Below are 14,196 nucleotides of genomic sequence, written 5' to 3'. Positions count from 1 at the left end.
AATAAAATAAAATAAAATAAAATAAAATAAAATAAAATAAAATAAAAAAAAAAATAAAGATAATGATAACAGTCTAGGATCATATATCAATACAACAGAAATGAAGAAAGCGGTGTTGCCAAATGAAAGGCAGCCTTAAAATACTAAGAAAAGAAAATGGTCCAGTTTCTAGTAAAACTAGTTAATATTGAAAAGAAATAGAAGGTAAAACATACAAGACTAGGGGACAGAAACCTAATTACCCACAGAATTTTTAAATTAAAAATAAATACTGTAAATACTTATTTTTAGAACTGATAAAATTTGTATCCTTTAAGCATTAGTTAGGTTTCCCAAGTTGGCTCATGATAAAAAAGAAGATAAAATGAATAATTAACTCTAAATTTTTAAATTTTTAATCAAACAATCGTCAAAGTCAAAGAACACAAATTTTGGATGTTGCCTCAAGTATTCTTAATTAATTCTAAATATTTAGGAAATGAGAAGCATCAAAGTTATTTACAAACTCATATAACTTTATTCAAAAATAATAATGATAATACAGAATAACAGAAATTCCAAGTGGCCTGTATTGTGAATAATCAGGTTTTCACTAATTTCAAAAGATTAACAAATCAGGGGTTGTGGGCAAGCTTCCTTCCCCATGGATAAGAGGAGCTGCTCTGAAATCAAGAGGACTTTTTAGTTCAAAATCCCAGAACTTATATAACAAGCCTGGTGTGAATGTGTGTCTACAATTCTTGGCATGGAGACAAGTGGACCCCAGGGGCTAAATCGTTAGCCAGCCTAGAAAACAGTGACTTCAGGTTCAGCAAAAGATCCAATCTCAAAATAACGGGGAAAAGCTGGAGCCATGGCTCAGTGGTTAAGAGCAAGGGCTGCTCTTCCAAAGGACCTGGGTTCACTTCCGAGCACTCACATAGTGGCTCACAGCCATCTGTAAGTCTAGTCACAGGGGATCAGATACCTTTTTCTGATCTCCAGGGATACTGCATATATGTGATACATATACATATATACAGACAAAACACTCATACATGTTTAAAATATTTTTATCTCCCCCAAAATGGGCTAACCTCCACATGTCCCACATAAAAGTATGTGCAAATGTTCATATAATACACATATAAAGAGAAAAGGGGAGGGAAATGAGAAGGGGGGATTTGGCTGCACACAGTGATATACAACTATAAACCAAGCACTTGGGAGAGAGAGGTGAGAGGGTAAGGAGTTTGAAGACAGTCTTAGCTACATAGTGAGTTCCAAACCAGTCTGGTATACATAGTAAAATTCTGTTTTTAGGAACTCAACAGCCAAATGAACAAAAAGATTAATAAATAAAAGATGATGGTTCATATCTATAATACTGGCACTTAGGAGAGTTAAGTAGGAGAATTGCCATAATTCGGAGGCCACTATGGTCTATATAGTGAATTCTAGAACAGCCTTGAATATTGAGAAAATCCGGTAATTTATAAAAAGTAATAACTCATCACTACTGAGCAAGATTGTTCCGAGAAATTAAAAATATTTAACATTCAGGGCTAGGGAGTTCAGAAGTTAAGAACACTGATTCCTCTCCCAGAAGACCTGAGTTCAATCTCCAGCACCCACACAGTAAATCACAAATATCTGTAACTCTATTTCCATGTAATCTGACACCCTCTCTGTTCTCTGTGTGTCAGGGGCAGCCCTGCTTATACACTGAAGGCCTAAAATCAGCAATAGGCCTGGCATACATGCCTGCTAATACCAAGTCTTGGGTTTCTGTGGAAAAACACTGAAACAGATAGCTGGGAGTTATTGTAAACAGGCAGTTTTGGTGAAAGGCTGCCAAACCTGGCTAGTCATAGACCTTGTAGATAGGTAACCTTGGTGGATAGTATCAACTTAGAGAAAGACAAGTGAATCATAGGCACAGTCCCAGTGGTCTGTCCCCTGAACCTTCACCCAGCTGACACTCTGTTCTGGAAGATATCTGTACTCCCCCTGAACACCTATGCCACTGTGTCATCCCCTTCCCCACATCCTACCTTTTTGTGTTTATAACCTGTGTGTGCAAAAGTAAAAATGACAGTCTGATCGGACTATAGACAGGTCGTCACTTCCTTGCGTCTTTGCCTGCTTCCCCCTCCCCTCTTTCAGGTGACCTCCACGGACCCCTGTTTAATGTCCTGCTGAACAGGACATCTGTGGGCTCAGCACACATGATGCACAGATATATAAAAGCAAAAATGCCCATACACATAAAATAAAAACTAATTTTTAAAAGAATATTTAAAATTCAAAATATACTAAATTATTATTTTTAATGAACTAATAAAGGAAGAAAACCATACATTCATAAAAATGATGAAAAGCTATTCAGTTGACAACATTAATTTGTAATTCTAAAATTACCAGCCTGTGGAGATGGTTCAGTTGGTAAAGTGCTTGCCACACATACAAGAGGACCTGAGTTAGATCCCCAGAATCCACATAAAAATGTCAAGCATAGCAGCATGTACCTGTAACTCTTAACATTGGAAAGACAGATAAAAGAGGATGCCTGGCGCTTGTTGGCTAGCCAGGCTAATAAATTTGGTAAGTTGCCCAGGTTCAACTGTCTCAAAAAAATAAAGTGGAGTATAATGAAGTGAAACATCTGATGTTAACCTCTGGCCTTAGTATGCATGGACAGAAATGTGATCATGCATATGCAAATGTGCTTGTACACATGTATGCACACATGTATAAACACAGGCACATACATATATATGTACACAAAAAACAGCAAATTAGGATCAAAATGGAATATATTTTGTTTTGGATAATGCATATAAATATGCTACAGAATGTCACATATTATAATAATATGTAATAGTGCCTACTAATAAAATTATAGAATTCACAATCATGTCAGGTATATATGAAGAGTAACTCTTATTTATTGTCATACTGGATGTCCTACCTAAAGATTTCTATACCCTCCCCCCCCAAAGAACTAAGAATTATAAGAATCGGAGGCTGGAGTAATGGCTCAGTATTTAAGACTGCTTACTGCTCTTGCAGGACTTGAGTTCAATTCCCGGTACCCACATGGAGGCTCACAATTATGTCTAACTCCAGGTCCACAGTATCCAATGCCCTATTATGTATGGCCTTCGTGAACATCTACATGCACATATACATGCATACATGTATGATTACACATATAGATACACATGAATAAAAACTTTAATAAATATTTTAAAGAATTCTATAAGAATCAACAAGAGAATCAGTATTTCCTTATTTTTAGATAATAAAGAATATTGCATAGAAAAATCAAGGGACTCTTCACAAGAAAAGTTCAGAAAAGTTATTATTGCTGTGGTGGTTTAAATGAGAACTGTCCCCCATAAGATTCAGTATTTGAATACTTGGTCCTTAGTTAGTAGCACAGTTTTGGGGAGGATTAGGATGTATGGCCTTGCTGCAAGAGGTACATTGATGGGAAAAGGCTTTGAGGTTAAAATATTCATTCCACTACAGTTGGCTCTTTCTGCTTCTTGCATGTGGTTCAAGATGGAAGCTCTTAGCTTGTGCCTGCCACCACACCAGTCACTTACTGCCATGACTCTTGTCACTTTGGAACTATAAGCCAGTATATGCTTTTTCTTCCTTAAGCTGACTCAGTCATATGTTTAGCACAGCACCACAAAAGTAACTTGAATACAGAAGTTGGTACCAGAGAGTGAGTAGGCACTGCTACTGAAAAAAACAAACAAACAAACAAACCGAAAACGAAAAAACTGACCATGTTGTTTTTATTGTTGCTGTTTTATGTTTCTTTTTTTTTTCTTGAAGAATGTGGAGGATTTTGGAAAAGTAGATGAATACTACTAAGGAATAAGCCTAAGGGTCCATTCTAGTAGACAGTTGGAAGATAGTAGTGCTGAGAGCAAGGTCACTGTGAAGGCACAGATCAAGAGCTTTCAGAGATGAACATTATTAGCACTTAGTAATTATTGTGATATTTTGAAAAGAAATATAGCTGGCTTCTGTCCTTGTCCTAAGAACTTTCCCAAGGTTAAATTAAACATGCACTAATTTCTTTGGTGGATGTAATTTTTTATTAATCATTTTATTCGTTTACATTTCAAATGATACCCCCTACCCCTTTCCCAGTTACCCCTCCACAAACCACCCAGTGGATGCAATTCAAGGCAGCATAATGTTACATTGGTGGTATGGTTATCATTAGAAACTTATTCAGGTGTACAGTACAAAAGAGCAAGTGGGGCAGAAAGAAACAAAAGGTACAGTTTGAAGAGAATAAAAGACCAGGAAACTTAATGTTGGAGCCAAGGTTTCCATTGAAGAAGATAAGGAGTTTATTGCCCTTGAGGAGAGCCCACTTCTTTAGATTTGGAGTAAAGGGAAGAGTGCCCACAGGGCAATATCTCACCTAGCTAAACTTCCAAACTGTGAAAAGGCCGTTATATATCCATTCATTTCAGATGAAAAAAAAAGAAAAGAAATACAACCCACCTCTGTGACCACCTATGCCATTCACAGAGGCTCACTGTGTCAGCCATGTAGTCTGTTTATTTTGGGACTGTTCCAAGTTTTCTACTTTACAGCCTATGCATCAGTAGCCCTTGGGATGCTTTTCTGTCATCTTTGTCCAGGCTCTACTTACTCAAGACTCTGTCAGCTGGCATGTGTAGGAGCAGAGTCTGGGGTGGGGGCCTAGCTCTACCTGGGGTCTGTCCTACAATCCTGATATCTCCTTCCTCACAGTCCAAGCTTATGCAATGTTCCTCTTGAATTAATTGTAAGGGTCAATAGTTTATTTATATTTTAGGTTGGCTTATTTATTTTTATATGAATTAAATATTAAGTGACTTTTTATCAGGACAGATTTTTCTCTGTACAGCCCAGCTGTTTTGGAACTCACTATGTAGACCAGGTTGGCCTCAAATTCAGAGATCTGCCTGCCTCTGCCTCCCAAGCTCTGGGATTAAAGGCATGTACTACTATCATCTGGGTATTAAGGGAAATTTTTACATTCACACCTTTACAGTTTTTAATTAAAATCTAATTATATCACTTCCTCTTCCCTTTCTTTCTTCTACCTCTTCCAATATGCCTCACTCCCTATCAAATTGATGACCTCCTTTTTCTTTACTATTATTACATATATATAGCAGTTTAAATAAGAATGGGTTCCATGTATTTGAATGATTAGTCACCAATGTGACACTCTTTAAGAAGTATTAGGAGGTGTGACCTTGTTGTTCTCTCTCTCTCTCTCTCTCTCTCTCTCTCTCTCTCTCTCTCTCTCTCTGATTGTAGATTAGGATGTAGCTCTCAGATATTTCTCTAGCACCAAGTCTGCCTGCCACCATGTTCTCTGCCATGATGACAATGGATCAAACCTCTGAAACTAGAAATAAGCCCCAATTAAATGCAACTCTTTCATAAGAGTTGCCTTGGTCATGGTGTAACAAGACAGCAATAAAATAGTGACTAAGAAAATATATAAACACATAAATACTTGTGTGTATCTTGTCATCTCAGAGCTGACAACTTTGTATCAGATAACCAAGTATGACGCTTATCCTTGGGATAGGCTAATTTGCCTTTTCTCAATAGTTGCTAGGTCTGTATAGTTCTTTGTCAAGGAGCAGTACATAGGTGTGATTTCCCACTTCTGGATTAACATGTCTATTGGTACTGTCATTGTTCAGGTCTTGTTTAGGTAGCCATATTGATAAACTATCATGAGTGTAGCTTCCCTGTCATTTCTAAGAGATACAATATCACAGCAGTCTTCCTGTTCCAACTCCTACAATATTTCCACCCTTATTTCTCAGTGGTCCCGAAACCTTCAGTACACAGTTGTATTGTAAATATATCTATTGAGGCTGGTCTCCCTATAATTAGTTGATCTCTGTATCATGACCTTTGGTGGTTTTCTGTAATGGTCTCCATTTTCTGAAAAAAGAAATTTCTTTGGAGTGGGATGAGAGCTACACTTATTTGCAAATTTCATTATTCCTTTTTTTTCTATAGCTGAATAGTATTCCATGGTGTACATGTATCACATTTTCATTATCTATTCATATGTTGAGGACATTTAGATTATTTCCATTTCCTAATTTTTGTGAATAAAGTGGCAAAAACCATCTTGACCATGTCAGGAATTGGCATGTGATCTTTGTTCAGAGGCCATGCTAATCTTCTCAATAGTATTCTAATTTCAGTATATGTACCTCTAAATCAAGCACAGGCACGGTGTTTTAAAATGTTATATATTCAAAATAATTCTACCCCTAACCCCAAAACAATTTTAAACATAGAAGTAGAAGAGCTGATTCTAAAATTTATATAAAAGAGATAAAGGCCAAGAATAACAAAGAGAAATGTGAAGGAAAAACTAAGTTGCATGTCTTACCAGATATAAAGCTTTTTAAATAAAATCATATTGATTACTGTTATTCATTATTAGTTAAAGCTATGATGAATAGACCAATTCAGCTGATTTATTAAGTTGCTGTTAGGACTGGGAAGATGATTCAGTCTATAAAATACTTGTCTTGAAACCATGAGTACTTAATTAAATCCCCAGAGCATAATCATAAAAGGATCACTTTCTTGAGACTAAACATGTTTTAATAACGTTAGATCTGAGAATACTGATTTTTTTGAGGCTATGGTACAAGAGGTTTCTCATCCTCTGGTAATGAATTTAAACTAATATAACTGCTCAGTTCAATCTGGAAGGATCTGATGAAGTGGAAAATAATCATCAATACATCAATCCATCAATTCCAAATATAGGCATATACACTAGAGACAATCTAAAACATATGCACAAAGAACCATCAGTGTCAGTTTTTCCAGCATTTTTCCAGCATTGAGAAATTGGAAACCAAAGAAATATAGAAACTTTTTGTTTAATCATCAAGTGTAATGTTGTGTGGCATTAAAGAAATATAGCTACATGGATTCTTATGAATAAATCTCATAATATAGTGTTCAGCACCAAAAGAAAATTTTAGAAGGATAAAAAGAGAATGATATCTATAAAATTAAAGAATAAATCTACAAGTTCATAGAGAGAGGGTCTTTGAGTTACAAGAGTTTGATTTGAGATTTTTCAATTTTATGGTTGTGTGCTATATATTCAGGAGAAATCATAGCTTAAGTTTTAACTTTTAATCAAACTTTTCCCCAGTCTAGTGATATGTGGTCTGATTTTTGCTTATAATGCTGTAGTTAGCCATAGCTCACAGTCAGTGATATGATTACCATGAGAAATCACCAATATTATATGAAATACTGTGTGGCTAAACTGTAATGTTGATAGATTAGGTTACTAAATTCCATTTTATTTACAATATTTTCTGTCTTCTTGTTTTCATTATTTAGGAAGCAGTGAGTGGCTTTATTTTGGAGATGGTATCTCATGATGTATCCTTGAATTCACAGTCCTCTTGCCTCAGCAACCCAAGCACTGGAATTACAGTGAACAACAGTAAACCTGGCTTCAACTTACTCTTAAAGTTAAAACAATCCTGCCACTTTCTCACTACATAGCTTATGCTCGTCAGCTCCCTTGCTTTGGCTTCCCCAGTACTAGGATTACACATACATACGTGCGTGCGTGCGTGTGTGTGTGTGTGTAAAAGCTAAGCTGTTATTTTCAGTTAAAAATTTCAAATCTGGATATAATATCCACAAAGACGAGGAATTAAGTGTTGTAAAGGACTTAAATACTGAGTCCTTAACTGAAGCCGGGGAAGGGGCGAGAGAGTATAGAAGGCCATATCTCTGAAACCCAAAGAAATGATGGAAGCTTCACCTTTCTTACTGTCTAGCTTCCATAGTGCCAAAAAGTTTTACCTGTGTTACTCGAGGAACAAAGTAATTACCAATCTTACACAGCTGTTAACCCTTCGAGCTACAATAATGATCGGCCTAATTGTCATGATTGTGCAATCGTGACACAAATGTCATGGGAGTAACTTAGCACTTTATGACAAGATTTAAACTCTACTCTGCAAGTTGAATCCCATACCTGGCACCAATATTAGAGCCAAAAACTTGTGAATATTAGGTAAGCGGCCTTAGGGAAGACCCTATTATTATTACTCTGCTAAAGGGATACAGTATTAAACTGAGTCTTAATGATTTATCATTATACCCACAGATTAGTGTTATCTCTCATCCCTCAGCACATGAAGATTAACACAGAGACCCACAACTGGTCAAGGTGCAAAAAGTAATGAACTTAGAAATGTGCTTTAAATGAAACATCTGTATTACAACCCCTCCTCCCAAGGCTCAGGGATCATTTCTGAAGAGGAGACAAAAGATTTTAAGAGCCAGAGGTGGTGGATGACTACCAGGAAACAGTGGACACATCAGGGCAGCTGTACATATAAAGTCACAGCAGTTGAGACAGCATGTGCAAGGCTTGTGTAGACTAAAGCCAGACAAACACCCAACATGAAGAGGGGAGGGGGCACAAAGTCCCACTTACTGCTAAAAGCTATTTACAGTTGATAGCCGCTGAGCAAAGGAGATTCAATTTAATTTAAGGTTGTGGCCCATGGTGGGTTGACTGGGCTCCACTGGAGGGCCACAAATCAAAAGGGTATATGGGAAGCACAAACAGTATTTGATTAGGGTTAAGGGGGAAAAAAGATACAAAGTCCAGTTTATAGGAAAAGTGTGGTGGATTTGGGAAGAGTTAATGGAAGTATGATTGTGGTCAAAATGCATTGTTTGAAATTCTCTAGTAAGTAATAAAAATAAGAAAACAACCTTAAATCTGAATATAAAGCCACTGCACACCTAAGTAACAAACTAAAGAACTTCTCAAAACTGTAAGAAATAACAACAATATTGAAATATCAGACATGAAAAACAGACATAAAGAATATTTCTGCAGGGACTGGAGAAATGGCTCAGCAATTAAGGGCTCTTCTTGAAGAGGACCTGTATTCATTTCTCAACATGTGTATCTTGTTAACTCCAGTTCTAGGGTACCTGACATTGCCTGTTGGCTTACATGGACACCTGCATGCATGCAATGCATATACAGCAAACACAACATATATACATAAAAGTAAATATTAAAAATTCTTTTGGAAAAGTAGACATTGTGATCTTAAATGAGAATGAGTTTTCTGGGCTCATTGGTACAACTGATATAGCTATGGAGAGAATTAGTGAACCTGAAAATAGATCAGTGAAAATTACTCATACTGCAACACAAAGAGGGAAAATGTGAGAAAAGCAAAATATAAAAACTATAGTGTCATATATTTTATCATATGTAGGATTGGTATCAATTCCAAAGGACATAAGAGAGAAGAGGAATTTTGGCTAAGCATTTCTCAAATTAAGGACTGATACTAAAGTTCATGTTCATGAAACCCAGAGAACCTCAAACAAAATAAGAAAAAACAAAAGGAAATCTAAGTTTATCACAGTCAAGCTATAGAAATCTAACAATAGACTCCTAAGGAAAGTCATAGGGGTGGGAGGAGCATTATTTATAGAAATAAAGACAAGAATTAAAGCCAACCAAAAATATCAAATCCAGAAGACATAGAGCTACATATTTTCAAGATTTTAAATTAATTTTATTTGTTGGGGTGGGAGGTGTGTGTGTGTGTGTGTGTGTGTGTGTGTGTGTGTGTGTGTGACAGAGAGAGAGAGAGAGAGAGAGAGAGAGAGAGAGAGAGAGGCAGAGACAGAGACAGAGAGAGACAGAGAGACAAAGAGAGAGAGAACAGCATACATATGGACACCAGAGGACAACTCTCTCAGAAGGCCCCTGTCTTCCACCACCTTATGGGATCTGAGGATCAAACAGGTTGCTAAGCCCATGTGCCAGCACCTCTATCCACTGCATCATTTTGGATCTATACAACAAAAGATTCTACAGGAAGTAATTTGGATAAAAAAAACAGAAACAGAATAAATGAAACAGAAACAAAATAAAGTTCTTTATTTTATGTTTAATTTTGTAAAGAGATAACTGAAGAAATTTCATATTTTGTAGTTAAATTTTTCTAGACATGCAAAGAACACAAAGTAACAAGTGTAATTGATGGCTGTATTATGTTTCATTATCATTACATATTCAAAATGTCCTTGCAACATACGGTCGGTATGAAAAATAACAATGAGATGTTTTACATTCTTTCTTTCATATTAAACCTTTGAAACCTGGTATGTATTTTATACTTACAGCACAGAGCAAATCCCATTAGCTATCTTTGAACACCCAATATATAGGTTCAATATAGGTATGGCCGCTCAAGCCTGCAATCCTGGCATTCAGGAGACTAAGGCAATTAAATTTGCTATGAAATTAAGTCCAGTCTGGGCTACAGGGTGAGACCTGGTTTCAAAATCAGTTGATAAATAAACAAATAAGGTACCACAAATTTAAAAAAAACCTCACATTTCAAAGAGCCCACTGTGGCCAGGTGTGGTGGCACTTCCTTTTGAGGCAGGTTGATCTCTGAGTTCTAGGCCAGCGTCTTCTACTGTGTAGAAGAGTGAGTTTCGGGACAGTCACAGCTACATAAAGAAGTCCTGCTTTGAAAAACCAAAAATAAGACAAAATAAAAACAGAATAAAAACAGTACTGTGAAAGTTAAAGAATCTGAGCTATGTATCCTGATGCTCCTGAGAGACAAGATTGTGCGGTACTGCTGAGATCTGATGGCTATAGGACTCCCAGACTTGTCAAACTTTGATGAGTCACGGAAGGCACCCTCAGGCATAAAGGTCCAGGGAACTGAGAAGCAGAAACAGTACTAAAGGCAGGGATGGCGATAGGGCCTCAACAGCCAGTGTCTTCTACCCTTGAACTTCTCCAAATCCTAGACTACTCTCTCCATAACCACACAGGACAGTTTCAGGAGCCTCTTACATTCATTTGCAACTATGCTCCAACAGGAACGTGGTTTATCACCTTCATTTTCCATTTCTCTGTCATTACTCACATAGATGTCCATTATCTCTTTCCCATTTCAGATAAGGGTGGAGAGGTAAATTGAAAGAGACTTTGTACGACTACTTCATTTTTTAGTGGCATATAATTTTAAGCGTGGTCTTCCAAGGAAGACATTCATATATAACATAGTTCATAGCCGTCATCAAACAAAAACAAAAGCCAGTTGAGTTGGCTCAGGTGCCCACATCAGAAAATTAAAAAGGAAGGTACAACAAATAGTCAGATACCGCATCCAAATCCCCTCTTTATGCCCAAGATACTCATTTCCCAAACTGTCAGGAATGCTGACTGCTGCTGCTTCACAGCTGCGTCCCTCCCCAGGCCTTTTCCTTCTCTGACTATTGCTTCCTCCGCAAAGATCACACTCCCTGGCTATAATGCCACCTAATCATTGAATGAGAGTGGAGATAAAAGAGAAGCCTCGTAGAAAGGCCCAGCCCATCAATAAGTGATAATTTCGAAGGGCCATCTAAGCCCCAAGGGTTGTTACAAGCTCCATACTGGGTTTCTCATAAGTCCGAATCTCCAAGTATGCAAGGCTGGCTGGTCAGTAAATTCCAGGAATCCGCCTATGCAGTCCTCCTCAGCTCTGGGATTACAACATAACCAGCTTTTAAAAATATGGACTCTAGGGATCAAAGTCCGGTCCTGTTGCTCATATAGCAAGCACTTTATTCACTAAGCTAAGACACAAAGACATTTTTACATAAGAATATATTGTGCATTGAGTATATCCCACCTATCTCCCCATGACTCCCTTTCTTTTCCTAGACAATTTTGCTTCAACTTTCAACACATACACACACACACACACACACACACACACGCACACACACACGCACACGTACACGCACACACACTTGTCCTTTTGAAACTGGGTTAATTCAATTAATTCACATTTTCCTGTAAGCAAAACAGCTTTGTTCTTCTTCATGGCTGAAACAAAATCTTTATCCATCTCTGTTGTTCCATAATACCCAAGTTGGTTCCATAATGCAGCTCTTGTGAGTACTGCTGCAGTGAACATAGATGTGCAAGGATTTCTGTGATGACTTCCAGCCCTTTAGGTAAATACTCAAGAGTGGTACTGCTGGGTCAAACAAACACTTTGTTATCAGGAAAGATATTTCAGGTATTTTGTAGAAGTTAGGGCAAGGGTCAGCCCTCTGTGCAAGGTTAAGCTATTTACTATAAAAGGTGTGAGGTGATGTTTAATTCTCATGGGTCCCTTTACCTGGAATACCCTATGATAATATAAAAAAAAGGCATGCAGACATTGCATAGCATGGAGTCTCTTATTCACTTAACATTGATTTTTTATACCCTTTACTATAGTAAAGGCAAACATTCAATTTTGACTTTGAAGGAAGCAATGGCTTTTACTACTTATTATACTAAGCATTACATAGTTTAAATAAGCCTGGTTTATAGAGTGAGATAGTATCTCAAAAATCAAAAACAAAACAAAGCATAACAAACAAGCAAGCAAAACCAGTTAATTAAATTAATAAACAGCAACAACAAAACATATTTTAAGTTACAGAAGCAATGAGTTGGGAAGAAAATAAGTAATGTCTTTTTTACTTTATTAAGCTGCATTGTCAGCTTTCATTCACTTGTGATGATAAGCCTATCCCCAATCTCATCTGTATATGCAGCCTACAGATCTTTCTTGATATGCTTGTCTGGATATTTGGGCTTTGTGACTACTTAGAATCAGATTCAGCACCAAATGATGCAGTTAAGGACATCAGCCTGAGAGATAATGATTAATGATGAAGACCGCAGGATACCCAGACCTAATATTAGAGTGGCTACACCCTCCTCACCTTCTTCCCTTCGATATTTTCTAAAAAATCATATGTAAGATGTGCATAGCAACAAGAAAAAGCAACCCCCATATTTATGATGTCTAAAAACAACAATACAAACTCCGAAGTCACCATGGAAACTGCCTCCCACTAGCATTTGCTTTTCAGAGGTTTTAGAAGCATTTATCCACAACAAATCAGCAGAGAAAAAATTGAGACAGATGACCCCAATCGTGTATGGCTATAGCAACTAGAGAAAGGTTTACCAGGAAAGAAGGGGGGTCTGTCACAGCTTCATTACACTTTTATTTTCAGAAGCTTTAACTCACATATTGCTCAGAAAGATCTTCCAAAGGATTCTTTAAGATGCAGCTTTTGAAAGATCTTGGTTTTATGTGTTTCATAAACATTTATATTTGAAAGCAGCATGCATTTGTGCTTTTGTTTTGAAATTTATTTTGGTAATAAAAGTGGTATTGTTCTAAGTTGCTGGGAATAGAAAGCCAACATAATCATGGAGTAGTTTCAGAAAACCCATGTTTGAGTCATTTGGAGTTGTGCACATCTGTAATCCTAGCACTTGGGTGGTAGAGGCAGGAAGATCACTAGGTCGAGCTCATCCTCAGCTATATAAGAGGTTTCAGGCCACTCTGGGTCATATGTGACTATGTCTCAAAAGACAAAATAGAGAGTAGGTGGAAAGAAGGAAAAAGGTAAGGAAGAAGGGAGAGAGTAAGGAAAGAAGGAAGGAAGGAAGGAAGGAAGGAAGGAAGGAAGGAAGAAAGGAAGGAAGGAAGGAAGAAGAGAAGCAAATGCAAGTTTAAGATAATGGAAGCTGACTTTAATTAAGAAGCAAGTATCCTGGTGTACTTAAGGAGAGAGTAGTGAAGAGTGCCAGCCTGTAGAAGGGGGTAAAGATTAGACCTAAGAGAAGGGAGGTGTTTGCTGAAGTTGTTATATCGGAGCAGAAGATCAGCTTTGTTGACAAATTCACAACAGTAAGAATACTTCACCTAAGTCAGATACCCAATTTGGAACAGAGCTGTTACTCCTCATAGTCAGGAGAGCTGAGGAAAGTTTGGGCTACAGTGGTCATCGAAGCTCCATTCCAGTTCCATCTGCAGTTTTTCTGGCATCTCCAGGGGTAACTAACTACTACACCATCCCAGAGCATGCTTCATCTTTCCTACAGTACTTTTCATTTTGTATTATGTTACAGTTGTTTTTGTCCCTCACTCTGGTGATTTGACAAACATTTGAAAAGGCAGAGTATTTCTTATACACATCTTCTATGCCCCAGAGCCTCTATCATAATTCCTTGTATAAAGCCAGGGTGGGGCAGGGTGGGGGTTGATACAATATACACTAAGACACTTACGT

The 14,196-nt window shown here is 37.4% G+C and overlaps 1 non-coding gene across 1 annotated transcript; it reads right to left on the bottom strand.

The window, feature by feature from the left end:
- Positions 1-6,147: 6,147 nt before the first annotated feature.
- LOC114628205 lies at positions 6,148-6,254 on the bottom strand. The gene has a single exon (XR_003712458.1). It is a non-coding gene; the product is annotated as a U6 spliceosomal RNA (small nuclear RNA).
- Between the last annotated feature and the right edge of the window lie 7,942 nt (positions 6,255-14,196).

Source organism: Grammomys surdaster, unplaced genomic scaffold, assembly GCF_004785775.1.
Source record: "Grammomys surdaster isolate TR1022 unplaced genomic scaffold, NIH_TR_1.0 265, whole genome shotgun sequence".
Taxonomy (NCBI): domain Eukaryota; kingdom Metazoa; phylum Chordata; class Mammalia; order Rodentia; family Muridae; genus Grammomys; species Grammomys surdaster.
This window is presented reverse-complemented; position numbering and strand designations above follow the sequence as displayed.